The sequence below is a fragment of the Arvicola amphibius genome, chromosome 1 (genome assembly GCF_903992535.2).
Source record: "Arvicola amphibius chromosome 1, mArvAmp1.2, whole genome shotgun sequence".
Taxonomy (NCBI): Eukaryota; Metazoa; Chordata; class Mammalia; order Rodentia; family Cricetidae; genus Arvicola; species Arvicola amphibius.
The window spans coordinates 147,433,551-147,450,232 of record NC_052047.1 but is presented as its reverse complement, the minus strand read 5'-3'; the positions used below and the strand labels follow the sequence as shown (position 1 = coordinate 147,450,232).

At 40.6% G+C, this 16,682-nt stretch overlaps 1 protein-coding gene across 8 annotated transcripts in view; it reads left to right on the top strand.

The window, feature by feature from the left end:
- Positions 1-16,682, top strand: part of Ppp6r3 (protein phosphatase 6 regulatory subunit 3) — a 123,748-nt gene that overhangs the window by 18,639 nt on the left and 88,427 nt on the right. Inside the window, exon 2 of one of the 8 annotated variants that reach the window (XM_038329336.2) lies at positions 6,153-6,282. The exons of 5 other annotated variants lie outside the window; for them this stretch is intronic. The gene's annotated coding sequence lies outside the window, so the exon portion shown is untranslated. Of the gene's footprint in view, positions 1-5,922; positions 6,128-6,152; positions 6,283-8,394; positions 8,525-16,682 lie in introns of those variants that run through there. 2 more of the 8 variants (XM_038329346.2, XM_038329355.2) reach the window with 2 other exon arrangements.

Below are 16,682 nucleotides of genomic sequence, written 5' to 3'. Positions count from 1 at the left end.
GGGTATAGTTTTCCAGATTACTTCTTGCTGATTGGGGGCGCTGATTATCTTATGGGGACCTAAAGAAAATTGAGAATTATGTTCAAGTCCTGACTGTAATGTTCTGTGAGGCTTGATCATCTCAGCCAGCAGTCTTAAGGCTGTTCTAGATATAGAACTCAGAAGAAACTCCAGCAGAGTCTTCTGAAATGTTGGCTCATCTGGACCATTCACTTCTATTGGAGATTTTTCAAGGAATTTTCCTTGATCAAACCTGATTTTTCTTAACTCAGAATGAATCTACAGCCTCTCATTTCCTGTGGAAACAAAAACAAAACCACTTCTCCAAAGTAGTAACACATCTTTTGGCCTAAGAAGTCAAGACATTTTCAAAATATATATGTTGGCGCTGGAGAGATGGCGCAGCAGTTAAGAGCACTACCGCTCTTCCAAAGGTCCTGAGTTCAATTCCCAGCAACCACATGGTGGCTCACAACCATCTGTAATGAGATCTGGTGCCCTCTTCTGGCCTGCGGGCATACAGACAGACAAAATACTGAGAATACTGTATACATAATAAATAAATCTTAAAAAAATACATATGTTGTATTAATCCAGCCGCATTTGTAATCAAATGTCTTTTAGCAGCTGTTGTTCCTTCCTCAGCATTCAAACAATTCAAATACAATATAATAACATACAGTATCCAGACTCTCTGTGTATTTTCCATCTTTATGTAACTTTATTTTATTTTAAATCTTTTTTTTTCTTCTTAAAGATTTATTTGCTTATTATGTACACAATGTTCAGCCTCCATGCCTGTAGGCCAGAAGAGATCTCATTACAGATTGTTGTGAGCCACCATGTGGTTGCTGGGAATTGAACTCAGGACCTCCGGAAGAGCAGTCAGTGATCTCTCCAGCCCCGCGTGGCTTTATTTTAAACTCTATTTCCTTTTTTTTTTATTTTTAATATTTGGTTTTATGAGAGTAGGTTTTTCTGTGTGTCTTTGGCTTCATTTTGGATAGCTTCTGGACCCTCTGGGTAGCTCTGGACCCTAGGCACTATAGCCAGACACCCAGAACAAATTCTGTGTCATACACATTCATTATACTATTGGGGTTGAATTGGTTTATTTCTTACAGTTAGTATCTTCAACTATAAATGAATTCATGGAAAATATTAATAAATGAGCTTCATTCAGTAAGTGCGAGAGTCAAGCATGAGAAAGTATAAGAGCTGCCTGCATATGTAAGGTTCTGTAGAAACACAGTAACTGCCATGGTAGCTGCTCATGGAGTGTAAGCTTTGGTTCTAATGAACCAGAAAGCAGCAGCATGCAAAAAGGCAGTGGCATTCTGAATGCTGGCCTAGTGGCTTCCTAACTGTAACACTAGGTTAGGCAGTACTGTGTGAAAATTGATAAACATAACTAGATTGTTGTAAAGCCCAAATGAAAATGTTTGGGTATGTTTAGTAAATAAAGCATGTGCATGCCAGGTGTGGAGGCACATGTCTTTAATTCCAGCACTCTGGGCAGATCTCTGTGAGTTCCAGGCCAGTTAAGACTACAAAAAGCATGATGCAGATGCTGAAGCTCTTTAGAAGCAGTGCTGGCAGACATGGACTTAGACTTGCTTAAAGCATGCTTTTTTCTGTTTTCAGTGCATTTATGGAGCCGAGGAGAAGCCTTATGTTCTGACACTCCCTCCCCCCATCTTGAATCAGCCATTGGTAGCTGTGTTGTATGGTAGTTTTTTTTTTAATTTATTTTTGTGTGTGCATGTGTATGTGTGCTTGTGCACTTGTGCATCTTATGTGTGTGGGTAATATCAGAGATGAGAAGACAGTATTGGATTCCCTGGAATTGGATTTACAGGCAGTTGTTTGTCACCCATTGTAGGTATTGAGAATTGAACTCAGGCTCAGGTCCTCTGGAAGAGCAGCAACTGCTCTTGACCACTGAGCCATCATCTCTCCAGCCCCATAAGGAAGTTTAAATTGCATAAGTGAGGTCAAGCCTTTTCTGGATGTGAACACTTGGAGGCCAAAGACCTTGGGTATCATTTCTGCAGACAATTATCTACTTTTTTTTTTTTGTTTTGTTTTGTTTTTTTGAGATAGGGTTTCATTGTGTAACAGCTCTGGCTGTCCTGGAACTTGCTTTGTAGACTAGGCTAGCCTCAAACTCACAGAGGTCTGCCTGCTTCTGCCTCCCAAGTGCTGGGATTAAAGGTGTGTGCCACTACCGCCTGGCCTTTTTTCTTTTAAATCAGGGTCACTCAATAACCAGTCAGCCTAAAAAGTCCCAGATAATCCTCCTACCTTAGCCTCTCCAGACAGCACCTAGTTCACAGATAATTTCTTCATAGTTTCATTGGTTGTCTGGATAGCCTTTTTGATAAAGCGTGCATATGGACCTTTGCTTTACAGACCTTTGCTTTGTTCTTTTTAATATCAGTTCTCCATCCACTGCTGTAATAATTACCCCATCACAGCAATGAAATGAACAGAAATGAACACTAAGCATTGCAACTCCGTGGGTCAGGAGCTTGGGGATGTGAATTGAAGACATGCGCTGCTGTCACCTAACTAGATTTGTTTTGCCTGCACAAATGTGTGCAGTGCCTGCAGAAGCCAGAGGAGGGGGTTGAAGCCTCTGGAACTATAGTTACAGACAGTTAACTACCTGTGGGTACTAGGAACTGAACTTGGGTCCTCTAGAAAAGCAGCCAGTGCTCTTAACTGCTGAGCCATCTCTCAGCCTCAATTTATCTGTTTAAAGGTCATATGAAAAACTTTGTGTCTTCTGTAAGGTGACAGTCTTGTCATTTTGGGGATTGTACCCTCTGTGATAGTTTCATGCGTTCTAGTTTCTGATTACTTGATGGCCAAGTTTTCTGTTGAACTACCTATTAGCATTGACTCTTGGATCTTTTTGAGTTGTGATGATCAATATTTGAGAGTTGATTTTTTTCAAAATTTTGAAATTCTTTTAAAGGTTTTATACTTTGAATACCTAATCTTTAGTCTCTGAATCCTAATGGGAACTTTTGTGTGAAAATTAGAAATACCAGTGACAGGGTGATTAATATTAAAGAAGTAGACAGCTCTTTAGTGTGTTTATATCCAAAGGCTAATTACAAATGTTTTTGTTTGATTCCACTTTTAAGAATATTCATTTTGCTAGGGGGTATGAGTGTGGAGGGGTTGAATGCCTTTAATCCCAGAGGCAGGTAGATCTCTGAGTTTGAGGTAGATTTCTGGGCAAGTTCCAGGACAGCCAAGGCTACAAAGAAACCTTGTCTGGTGGGGTAGGGAACAAAACAAAGGAGTATTATTCAACTAAGAAGTAATTAAAAATTTATTGTTTGGCCTTTAATCAAAAGTTTTTTGCTTTGTTTTAAATTATATTGAAAATGGGATCTGACTGTGTAGCCCGGGTTCTCCTTAAACTCAGATACACTTACCTTGACCTTCTGAGTCCTGGGATTAAAGGCAAGTACCACTACTTCCCAGTATACTTTGTCTTTGATTGAATGTACACATATTATACCAGTTTTAGCCATAATTCATCTGGCAAGTATCTGAATAACTCTTGTTAGATCCAGTGTTTTCTGCTTTCACCATATCTGGTTAAAGAAAGTGACTATGGGGGCTAGAGACGTGACTAAGAGATTAAGGGCACTGGTTGCTCTTCCAGAGGTCCTAAGTTCAATTTCCAGCAACCGTATGGTGATTCACAACCATCTGTAATGAGATCTGGTGCCCTCTTCTGGCCTGCAGGCAGAACACTGCATAATAAATAAATCTTAAAAAAAAAAGAAAAAGAAAGTGGCTATGGGCCTGGTTGATGCTCTCAGTGTAATGTTCAGGAAACTCTCAGAATGGCAGTGCAAGCTGTGTATTAACATTTCCTCGTTACTATATATGAAAAGCAAAAATAGGGTAATATAAATACATTTTGTGTGTGATTGTGTGTGTGTGTGTGTGTGTGTGTGTGTGTGTGTATTGGGTGGTATGTATGGGTCTTGCTCTGCCACTGCACTGTATCCCCAGCCATTTGAATTTTGTGTATGTAACTCAGTATGTCCAAAAATATCTTGTTTTGTTTTTTTGAAACAGGATTTCTCTGTGTAACAGTTTTGACTGTCCTTTATAGACTAGGCCCTTGAATTTACTGAGATTTACTTGCCTCCCAAGTGCTGGGATTAAAGGCATATGCCACCACTGCCCAGCTCTTTTATTTTTTTTCCGAGATAAGGTTTCTCTGCATACCCCTGGCTGTCCTGGAACTTGCTCTGTAGACCAGGCTGCCCTCAAACTCAAAGAGCCACCTGCCTCTGCCTCCCGAGTGCTGGAATTAAAGGTGTGCCACCACTGTCCAGCTGCAAAATATTAATCATTTTAACATGTAATCAATAGAAATAAGTGAGCTTTTCTTTTAACTTCTGTTTTATTTAATCTTGGCGCTATGTTGGGGATTGAGCCTAGGGATTCAAACGTGCCAGACAAGCACTCTGCTATGGAACCATATGCTTGGTCCTTATTTAGTCTTTGAAGTCCATTCCATGTTTCTCATTCGTACCACATATCTGTTGAAATGCATTGATTCAGATGTTCAGAGCCTTATGTGGGTATCACAGAGAAAGTGTAGACTACAAACTGTACATGTGAGCAGTAGGAAACCCTGACCAAGAAAGAACCCAAGTTAGAGGTAGAACTGAATTAGGGGCTGTGTTCATTTTCAAAGCAGTGGCAGAAAATTGAGAGGATGAGGGGTAAGTGAAGTTAGAATTATAAAGTTTAATGAACCGGGACTCAGGTGGGTGTGTGGCAGAGAGGAGCCAAGTTTGTCTCTCACAACTGGAGACATGTTTTAGTGAGCTGGGGAAGGCATAGTGAGGGGAAGGCTTGGTTTGGTATAGATTGTGAAGGAAAGCAGGACCTTCTTTGCATGATTGACCTTGTCACTAGTAAATGTTGGTTACATGGGAAATCCAAGGCAAGTAAGGTTGGTTTGTTCTCTCCCTCTCCCTCCCCTCTCTCCATCCCTTCCTCCATCCCTCCCTCCTTTCAGAGAGTCCCTCTCCCTCTTGCGCTCTCTCTCGCTCTCTCGAGAGCTCTCTTGGTTTTTCGAGACAGGGTTTCTCTGTGTAACCGCACTAATTGTTCTGGAACTAGCTCTGTGTAACAGCCCTAGCAGTTCTGGAACTAGTTCTGTAGATGAGGCTGGTCTTGAACTCACAGAGATCTGCCCACCTCTGCCTTTTGAGTACTGGAATTAAAGGTGTGCACCACACCACTAGTCCAGCCTAAAAGATTTATTTATTTTTATGTGTATCGGTGCTCTATCTGCATGTACACCTTTATGCCAGAAGAGGGCATCAGATCCCACTATAGATGGTTTTAAACCACCAGGTGGTTGCTGGGAATTGAACTCAGGACCTCTGGAAGAGCAGCCAATGTTCTTAATTGCTGTGCAATTTCTCCAGTCCCACAGTTGGGCTTTTATTTATCTTTTAAAGTAAGCGACTTGACACAGCCAAACAGACTGTCTTACAGCAGAGAACATTGCATTTAGCAACTTTTTTTTTTCTTTTTAAGCTAAGGTTTCATTCACTATGTTTTCCTGAAACTCACTACAAAGATGAAGCTGGCCTTACACTCACAGAGATTGGCCTGCTTCTGCCTCTCAAGTGCTGAGGTTAAAGGTGTACATCACCAAGTCTGGCTTGGAGGAACTTTAAAGTTTCTGTCATTTTCAGTTAAAATTTATGTAAATAACTTCTTAAAAATTTGAGACTGGTGTTATTCATTGGCTTGTTTTTCTTTATGTCCTGATATGGTTTATATTTCCTTTTTTAACAAAATGATATATTTCATTTTATGTGTTTTGTCTACGTGTATGTATATATACCACTTGTGTGCCTGGTATCTGTGGAGTTCAGAAGAGGATCTCACATCTGGAGTCACAGGTTGTGAACCATTGTGCAGTTGCTGGGAATTGAACCCAGATCCTCAAGAAGAGCAGCCAGTGCTCTTAACCTCTGAACCATCTCACCAGTGTGAAGACTCAATCTTGGAAAAAACAATGAGGATCTGGAGAAATGGCTCAGCAGTTCAAAAAGCATGCTTCTTGTGATTGGTAATCTTGGTTGTTATCTCCACAGACTTACAAGGAATCTCAGTTAAGGAATTGTCTCCATCAGGTTGGCCTATCCATATTTTCTTATTAGATCCATGGGACTGAATTTTAAGATTGAGAAGTGATGATTTAGTCTCAACTCTCCCATTTTGTAGGTAAGACAAATACAAAGAGAAGAAATGATTTGTTCAGAACTGAATATGTGTGCCACCTTAGGTCCAGATCTGCCTGCTGGACTTTAAAGGAATGTGGTTTTGATTATACCGACACCACTCATTGAAGAATATCAGCTTATGAACTGCACTAGTTCATTTAAGTGGGGCATGTTGGTGCACGTCTATAATCCTAGCACTTGGGAGGGCAGAGGCAGGTGGATGTCAGCAAATTGGAGGCCAGCCTAATATAAGAAGTGAGTTCAGGTTAGCTTGAGCTGCTAAGTGTGAGACTGTCTTAAAAAAGAAAAAAAAGAAATTTATTCTTCTACAGCTTTAATCACATAGTGTCATCTTAGAGAGTCCCTCAGTTGGGGTTGGTGAGGTGTGGCCTGACTACTGGATTGTGTCACAATTCCTTACCCACTGTGTCTATAACAGGCATAGGTACTCATCTGGTCTTTATTTTGGATGTTAGTTTACTGATTTATGACTTGACTGTATTTTTATGGTGGGTTAGACTGAGCTGGCTTCTTGTGTCTGAAGTGATGTGAGTGCTGCTAGGGGGCATATCCAGACAGTGATGTAATCCAGCCAGGTACCAAGGTCTTTGCTTACATCACCTACTGATATGGCCTTCCTAAGGTGCTAGGGAATGCTTACCGTGGGTGGCTTGTACTTTACAGGGTAGTCTTGATACATTGTTTTTTTTTTTTTTTTGTTTTTTTTTTTTTGTTTGTTTTTTTTTATGGCTTTGAAGTGTTGGTATCCTTTCCTGGCTTAGTGGTTGGTGTTTCTGAAGTTACCTGATAGAGTTATAGGTATGTATATATTGTTGGGAGATATTTCTGAAGATGTAGAGGCTTTAAGTTTTATGTGTCTCCTAATTACTGATGTTTTTATAATTACTTTTTATTAGACAGGCTCTTGCTATGCAGCTAAGTTAACCATGAGTGTCCTGTGTAGCCAAGACTGGCTTTGAGCTCGTCCTGTCTCAGTCTCCTGAGTGCTAGAGTTGCTTGTGTGTCACCACAAACGGTTTTGATGGTGTTTGTATTCAAAACTTTATAGATGAGTTTTTATTTACAGCATGCTAGACATGATGGCCAAGTGATAACCAGCCTCTGTGTAGATGGATTAGTTCATTGTCTTCAGTCCCTTCTGACTTGAGTGTTTTGAAACGTACATAGTAGGATCATTGAGCCACATTAAAAAATCCTCAGCTGGTGGCCTGAGGAATTTTTGGTGTAGCAGGGGTGGAGTCTTGCTTTTGTGTGTCTAGACTATAGGCTGTCACTTGTTTGTAGTATTGGCACAGTTTTGTTGTGCCCGATACTGTACAGAAAGACAGTATTTACTTGGATGTTATGTAGCATCTCTGATTTTCTCCTGTGACTTATCATCAGTAGGTATAGCCTGCATTTTTAAAATTTATATGAGTACAGAGTACAGGGAATCCCCCCAGATAAATAATTTTGATTTTAATAAATTTGATGTCCATAAAAGGGCAGATTAGGATGACCCCTTTCCTATTCTCTTTTAAGTGTTTGTGAATGGTGAGGGTTTATCCTGTTTCCTCAGACCTTGTGATTGAGCAGATACATTTAGATGCAGTTCAGTTGAGATTCTGTTATGTTTTTGGCTAAACCAGTTTTCTATGAGGTATGAGCTGTCTTTGAAATTGAACCTAAGACTTTTAATCATACTAAGCATGTGCTCCATCTCTGAATTACATCTCTTAACACTAAAACTTTACCTGACATTTTTATAACTGTGCCATGTTGCATTCTTTAGCTGTATCACAGTTAGTAGCACTAACAGAAGGTAAGATTTATGGTAAAGGAAGAATTTTATGTCTGTTGAGAAAAGTATTGTTCCTGTAAGGAGTGACAGATATATAAAAATGAAAGCATAATAACGTTGCTGTCTTAATTTTTAGGGGATGAGTCTTTGGATCCATTTTCTATGAGAGAATAATAACCCAGTAGTGGGCAGCTAAACTTCATGGCTTTTATTATTAATATTGGGCACCCAAACTTCATGACTGTTATTATTGTTGTTGTTGTTATTGTTTGTTTTTGGAGGTAGAGTCTCACTACGTAACCCTGGCTATGCTGGAACCTGATATGTAGACGAGTCTGACTCCAGCTCAAGAGAGATACTTCTGCCTCTGCCTCCTGAATGCTGGGATCAAACCAGGCCCAACTGTGTGCTGTTTAGCAGAGAAAACATCATACTGAGTGAGGTAACCCAGATCCAAAAAGACAATTATCATATGTACTCACTCATAAGTGTTTTTTAAACATAAAGCAAAGAAAACCAGTTTACAAATCACTATCCCAGAGAACCTAGACAACAATGAGAACCCTAAGAGAAACATACATGGATCTAATCTACATGGGAAGTAGAAAAAGACAAGATCTCCTGAGTAAATTGGGAACATGGGGACCATGGGAGAGGGTTGAAGGGGGGAGGGGAGCAGAGAAAAAAATGTAGAGTTTAATAAAAAAAAAAAAAATCAGCAAGCAGTGCCTCCCTCAGCTGCTATGGCCCTGTTCTTACTACCTTTCCCCAGCAGTCTGGCTCTCTAAGAGAGCTTCTTCCTCATTTTATGCTTTCTGATGTAAAATGTTGATTTCCTAGACCAGATCCTTAGGGAGATTCCCCACCCCCATCATTTTTGATGTTCTTGGTAGGAGCCTTGTATCACTCTTGTGGATTCCAGTTCATCCTTCCTAGACAGACTTTTTTGGGGGTGGTGGCAGAGAGGGAGCTTTGTTACCTTTTTTCAGTGATCTTATGTCAGAGTTTGAATACCCTCAGTTCAGTTCCTTCAAGGCTAATATCTGAACCCTTGTCTTGTTTCTTCAGTAATCTTGTCCTGACGTTTGCCACTCCTTTGAAGCCCAGGTTATTTCTCCATTTTAGTCAGTGGCAGCTCCAGCGATCCTGCTCATTTAGTTCTTACTAACATAAAGCAGATAATCTATACACACACATATGTAGTTGGTTGTTATCTTCACTACTCTTTACTCTTTGACTATTTTGACTTTTTTTGGGGGGGGGTGGGGGAAGAGACCTGCAACCCAGCTCCCAAATAAATCATATGCAGGAAGGCTTATTATTACTTATAAATGCCTAACCTCAGCTTGTTTTGTTTCTACCCAGCTTTTCTCATCTTAAATTATCCCATCTACCTTTGCCTCTGAGCTTTTCCCTTTCTTAACCTACTTTCACTCTTACTCTGGCTGGCTGTGTGACTCGGTAGCTGGCCCCTAGCGTTTTCCTCTCCTTGTTCTCTCCTACTCTTTCTCCTCCTCCAGATTTCTCCTATTTATTACCTCTGCCTGCCAGCCCCACCTATCCTTCTCCTGCCTTGCTATTGGCTGTTCAGCTCTTTATTAAACTAATCAGGTGTTTTAGACAATCACAGTAACAACTTCACAGAGTTAAAACAAATGCAGCATAAAGAAAAGCACCATATCTTCACATTGTTAAGCAAATGTTCCAGAGCATAAACAGATGTAATACACCTTAAAATAATATTCTACAATACACACCCAGTTTTCAGTTTGCTTCTTTCTATCTTCTGTATCCTCCTTTGAAAGTTTTTAATTTGCCCAATACCTGTAACTATTGTTGTCATACTAATACTGTGCTTTGGTTGTCATGTTAGATTCAGGAGTTGCTAAACCAGGAAGAAAGTATAGAATTTGTTTATTCCATCTTTATTTTATAATCAAGAAATGGATTCTCAGGTTAGATGAAGTATCTTTATCTTTGATCATAACTGCTAGAAAGTAGCTGGTATGCCTTTGTGACCTCAGTAGCTAGGGCCTCTTCTCTGTCCAGAATTAAGAGCTTGTTTACAAAATGTGTTAAATTTTTTCATTTCTTTATTTTATAGCCTATAGCAGAACTTAACTACCAGACTCTTTCTTCTCTTCTTGAAGACAGTTTGTACTTTTGGACTCTTTAGCCTATTATAAAAAGAGAAAACAAAAAAGCTACCAGGCATGTTTGAAGAGTTCATGCTTGGTATATAGCTCTGAGATCTTAGTTGTGAGTAGTTTCCGCTGCTTCTCATTTATGGAAAAATGGAGAAGAGTTAGCTTTTTTTAGTCCTCTTGTTGTATCGGTTTCCTCACCCAGTATTCCTCATTCTTCCAGTGTAGATCTTTCTTACTTTGTTTTTTATCAGTGTTTAGCATTATCATTGTGCTGATTAGTTTTTTGTCTACTTGATAAGGTCTGGGGCTCAACACAGATCGTAGACATGGCCTCTGGGAGCAGCACAGATACCAACATGGTCTCTGGGGGCAGCACCAGTCTTTCAGGATTGTTCCAATCCAGAAAATAAGTTGTTCTCCATCTCAGACATCCTTATATTGCTCAGAGCCAGGGTGATCCTGTGGCTGGGCAGCTTGTTCAGAGGTAGAGCCTGTGTGAACTTCAGGCTGCTGCATACCACCCTTCCCATCAGGCTACACCTATCCCCATCCCTGGTCCAACAGCAGCCTTTTCCCACACGTGTCACCATTGCATCTCTAGTTCCACACATGCTGTTCCATTCCTCCATCTTTTCCATGTCTTCATCATGTTTGTTTGTCGAAGCAGCATTTTGCCCAAAGAGCTTCACATGCAGATACTCATTGCAAGGAGTCATTGGTCTGGTTTAAGATTTCTGGTTTCAGCTGGGCGGTGATGGCGCACGCCTTTAATCCCAGCACTCAGGGAGCAGAGGCAGGAGAATCTCTCTGAGTTCGAGACCAGCCTGGTCTACAAGAGCTAGTTCCAGGACAAGCTCCAAAGCTGTAAGAGAAACCCTGTCTCGAAAAGCAAAACAAACAAACAAACAAAAAACAAAAAATAAAAAGATTTCTGGATTCTGAAACACCATAAATACTGAACAATCATTGAGCGTTGTCTTGGGTATCCTGCTGTTGCCCAGAATCATTTTGTTAGACAGAGCATCACACATCTCCCTGTCCTCAATGCTGGCCACCTGTAGGCTCACCTGGCACAACCATTGTGCTTGCAACCTGTGGGCAGCACCATGATCCTGTGCTCTCCTTCCAGCAGCAGTAGTGGTGGCTCCATGCTGTAGGCCAGTTCAAGAGCTGAGCGTTAGTCTTATTAATAATGACATGTTCGGGGCTGGAGAGATGGCTTAGAGGTTAAGCGCACTGACTGCTCTTCCAGAGGTCCTGAGTTCAATTCCCAGCAACCACATGGTGGCTCATAGCCATCTGTAATGAGATCTGGTGCCTTCTGGCCTGCAAGTATACATGTAAGCAGAACACTGTATATGTAATAAATAAATCTTAAAAAAAAAAAAATAATGACATGTTCGTTGTCCAGTGTGACTGAGCGCGCTCCATATTGCTCCCATACCCTTCACTATCTTACCATTCTCTGGCAAACTCTACTCTGCCATCTTCTAATTTTGTGAGACCACTTTTTAAAAGCATCTGCATTTATTTAGTTATTCTATAAATACTGCAGGCTCTGTGGACTCATCACAGCAGGCCAGTGTTCAGCTGCCATGGCTTCATGTTGACTGCAGGGCTGACATCAAGGACGAGAGGACACCAGCTTGGTGGCATTGTCTCTCATCCGTGCACCCCACATAGCTGCTGCAGGTCATCTCATTATGTAGCCTTGTTGGTCTGGAACTTGATACATAGACGACTAGGTTGCCTATAACTTGCCGAGATCCTCCTGTTGTCTCCCAAGTTCTGAGATTAAAGGCATGTACCCCCATGCTCCCCCCAAAAGATTTTATGTTTTATGTGTAGGGGTGTTTTTTCTGCATGTAGTCTGTACACCAGGTGTGTTCCTGGTGCCCACAGAATCTAGAAGAGGGCATGAAATTCCCTGGAACTGGAGTTACAGACAGTTGTAAGCCCTCACTTAAGTGCTAGGCACTGAACCTGGGTCCTCTGGAAGAAAAGCCAGTGCTCTTAACTGCTGAACCATATCTCCATCCCCTTTTCTTTTACAGCTGAATATAATTTTTGTATTTGGCTGTTGATGGCCTTTTAGTTTGCACCACATGTTAGCTGTTGGGAATAATGTGGCTGTGAGCCTGGTTATACAGATGTACCATTGAGACTGGTTTAGAGCTCCCTTTTTCTTTTATGAATTTAGTTTTATGCGTGTTTTTCTAGACTGTGTATTTGTGCACCACCTGATGCCTGAGGAGGCCAGATCTTTGGTACTGTAGTTAACAGTTGGTTTTGAGCCACTGAGTGTATGTTGGGAGTTGAACCTGAGTTTGTTGGAAGAAGAGTTAGTGCTCTTAACTGATGAGCCATCGTTCCAGTCTCTCCCTCCCTTCCTCCCTCCCTTTCTTTTTTTCCTCCATGGAGGCACTTACGAAGCCTAGGCTAACCTTGCTATGTAGCTCAGATAATCAGGAACTTCTGACCGCCCCCGCCCCTTAAGTGACAATGATATTGCAGGAAGGCACCAACACACTGCTTATGCAATAATGGAGATAACCAAGGCAAGCACTCTATTAACCAAGTTAAATCCTCAGCCCTTAACATTCTTTTGTATAGAACCTGAAGTGGAAATGCGGGGTTATCTGGTAATTCTTTTCTTATGTGGTTTGTTTTGTAAGTATTTTTAATTACTTTAAGGAACCAACAGACTATTTTCCACAGTCCCTATGGTATTTTCCATTTCTCTCTGCAGTGCAGGAAGGTTTGAATTTATCCACATTCTCACAGACTCTTTGAGTTTATTTTTTATTTTTTAAAATTGTAACCATCCTAATGAGTATGGGTGAGTATTTTAGGGGCTGCTTTGTATTTGCTAGAGGTACCTAACAGACGCTTCCCACTAAGCTCACTTCCTCTCCTCCTTCCCCAACTTCCACAGTTCTTTAGCCTTCTAGTGTGACTTTGAGGAAACCTAAAGCTTCTTATCTTTTTGTTTCTTTGTGAAAGTCCCAGGCTACTCTTCCTGGCTGGCTCATGAACTTTCAGTGATTTCAGTTTCTTCTGCTAGTCTCCTTCAGGAACTCTCTAATTTCTTTCCTTGTTTTCTGTTCTCATTATCTTAAAACCTTTCTATTCAGTTTTTAGTTTCTTCTCTGAGTCTTTAAATTTTGAATCCCCCCCCCCCCCAGTAGCACTTGGTGTTTAGTGAGACATTATCTTGATCTTTCTGGAGGTAGCAATGACTTTTTGTTTGTTTTTTGAGACAGGGTTTCTCTGTAGCTTTGGAGCCTGTCCTGGAACAGCAATGACTTTTTAAGTGTACATTGTATATTTGTATCGTTCTGTTTTCTTTTGCAATTTTCTGTTTACTGTGATATTCTTCATGCTAGGCTTTCAGTGAGTCCTGAAACTCTTGAGTGAATGCTCTAAGAGCATCATCTATTCATATCTTCTTGCAGATTACATACTGATGAGTCACTAGAGAAAATGGGTACTCTACAGTGAAGAAATCTTACTACCATCTTAACTGATTAAGATCATCAACAGTATTGAGACAAGTTGACCTCTTCTAGTTATCATTAATGCCAGAAATCTATACCCAGCATTCAAAACTGAAATGAAAGACAGAAATGTATTTAGATGATGGGAGACCTGGTTTCAGTTGCGTGTGACTCTGACTTGAAGCATAGGCATTGCCATTGAGGTTACTGTAGAACAGCTATGGTTCAGCAGTTCCTTACTTGTGTATGTTCAGTGTTGTGCAAGAGAATAAACTCAGCAAATAGTTTCTGAAGGAGTTAAGGAGAGGCTGGAGGGTCACTTCTGGTAGAGCTTGTATGTGAAATACTTGAGACCTAGGTTTCATCTTCAGCAGCACACCTGAATATGTGTATAGGAAGCTAATTCAGTTATTTTGAAGTTTCTTGAACTGCTTAAACGGAACTTCCTATTATTAAACATTTTATTTTGCTTTTACTTGCATGTGTGTGGGGGAGTATTTCGGTATGTGCACATAAGAATATAAGTGGCCCTAGAGGATAGAAGAAGTAGTTGTCAGATCCCCTGGAGGTTAGAGTTAGAGGCAGTTGGGAACTGTTTAACATGGATATTGGGAACCAAACTTGGGGTTTTAACCATTGAGCACCCCACCCCTGGGACACCAAACCCTGAACTTTTATTTTAAGGTTAACAGATGAGAGTGGCTGATGGGCAGCAGCTTCAGTGTTAGGCAGGGCTTATTAGTTGGGCATTATAGTGATCACTAGTCCTGCTCACTTGGTTAGTGAGCTCCAGTAAAAATTTAAGTCATGTTTTGTTCTCTTCCCCACCCATGATGGGATGTGACTTTCCTTGTCCTGGCATTGGTTCTGTAGCTCTTTTAATTTTCATTGTGACTGAGGTAGGCTGTCTCAATTCAAAGAACGGTCTTTTAGCTTATGGGTATCTGCTAGTATGGAAGGAAAGGATGAGATTTAGGATCTCAGCATAATGTTATTTGATCAATATTCTGTTTCTTTCTAGCACTCCTGATTTTGCTGTCTTTTTGCTTGTAGATTGTGCTTTAGGGAGTAGACATGAACAAAAACAAAAGGCATTCTTTTACTGCTGTTTTGTAGATCTATTTTCAGTGCACATTGATTGTTCCTCTTTACCCAGCAGTCTCAGTACTGTTCTGGCACACAGTTCTGTTCTGTTCTTCTGGATCTTATTTCTTACTATTCTAACATTTTTAAATATACAAATTTTCTTGGTATTAAACACATCCTAGAGTTTCCCTTAATCAATTTGTGGTGTTAATTGTCATCTTGACAGAATCTAGAGTCACCTGGGAAACAGGTCTCTGACCATACATGTGGGGATTATTTTGAGGTGGGAAGAAAGACCTGGCCATTGTGGGTGGCACCACTCCCTGGCTGGGGTCCTGGACTGTGTAAGTGGAGAGAGGAAGCTGAGCAGCAGCAGCTGCAGCATCCATCACTCTCTGCTTTCTGATTGTGGATCCCATGTGAACAGCTGCTTCAGGCTCCTGTGGTCTTGACTCCCTCCCCCTGCTGGATGGTACCCAGGAACTGTGTGCCGAAAAAAGCCCTTTCTCCTTCCAGTTGCTTTTGTTCAGGGTATTTTTATGTTTTGTTATGTTTGAAATTATAGCAACAGGAAACAAAACAAAGACACAGTCTAAGTGAAAATCCATAGGCCCTTGAACAAAAGTTCTTTCTCGAAGGGATAGATGATGCCCCAACATCTATAGACATTTTTGTTCAGTCTGGATTCACAGTGTGTAGACCCACTACACACTGTTGCTTCTGGTGTTTAAATAGGAAGGACTATAGGCACTGTGTTGATGATACTGCTGGGAACCTGTTAAGTGTGGACCTGGTATTTTGCTTACAAGTGGGCAGAATAGGTAGTTATTGATGGAATTTAGAATTGATTGCAAATTAGTTTGAGGAACCTGGAAATAGACAAATTTAATGCTAATTTGTGTGTGTGTGTACATATATATATATATATATATATGTACACACACACACATTTTAAAGATTTGAAGAGTATCTTAACTTAGTTTTTGTTGCTTTTTTGAGACAGGGTCTCTGTGTCATGTCCCCCCACCCCTATACTCCAGCTCCCTGACAGTCCTGAACTCAACATGTAGACCAGGCTGGCCATAAACTCACTCAGCTCCATCTGCCTCTGCTTTCTGAGTACTGGGATTAAAGGGTGTGCCACCACACATAGCAAAGGGCTGTCTGGAACCTTAACAGAGAATGATAGTTGGAACTAGACTTAACCTTTAATGGTGACAGGTTCTATGTACACGCACACACACACACACACACACACACACACACACACACACACACACACACAGTACTGGAGATTGAATCAGGGTACTCATATGTGCTAGGCAAGCATTGTACTGAGCTACACCCCTAGCAATAATGCAATTTTTATACTACCATATTAAGTTTGGCCTAAGGACTCTTAACAGTGCATACTGGTGCATGCGGAATCTAGACAATCAGCAATGCTTTCCTGGGTATGTGTTCAGAAAGCATTTAAATGGTGACATGCTTTGGTTTTTAGCATTGTTCTTCCTTCTCATATTTTTTAAAACTTGGATTTGTTAATGTTTTTGTCAGTTCATTTTGTTTTAACGTGCATTCAGCATAATGTCCATTTGTCTTGAGAAGGAAGTATTTATTGCTCACAATGTGGTGCAAGTTTAACTGAAACAAGGCATTAGGTAAGGAACGTTTTTTTGTAATGGCCTTATAGACTGCATTAATAATAAGTGTAGAGTCCCCAGGTTGTCTTTTTGTGTAGTATTAGGTAACAAGTGCTTTGTATAGTTGATGTTCATTTTTTTCTACAGTTTGTTTAGTTGACATTAGAAACTATGGCTTGGCAGACACATCAGTGACCATGCCCTATACAGAATCTAGTAAATTGTGT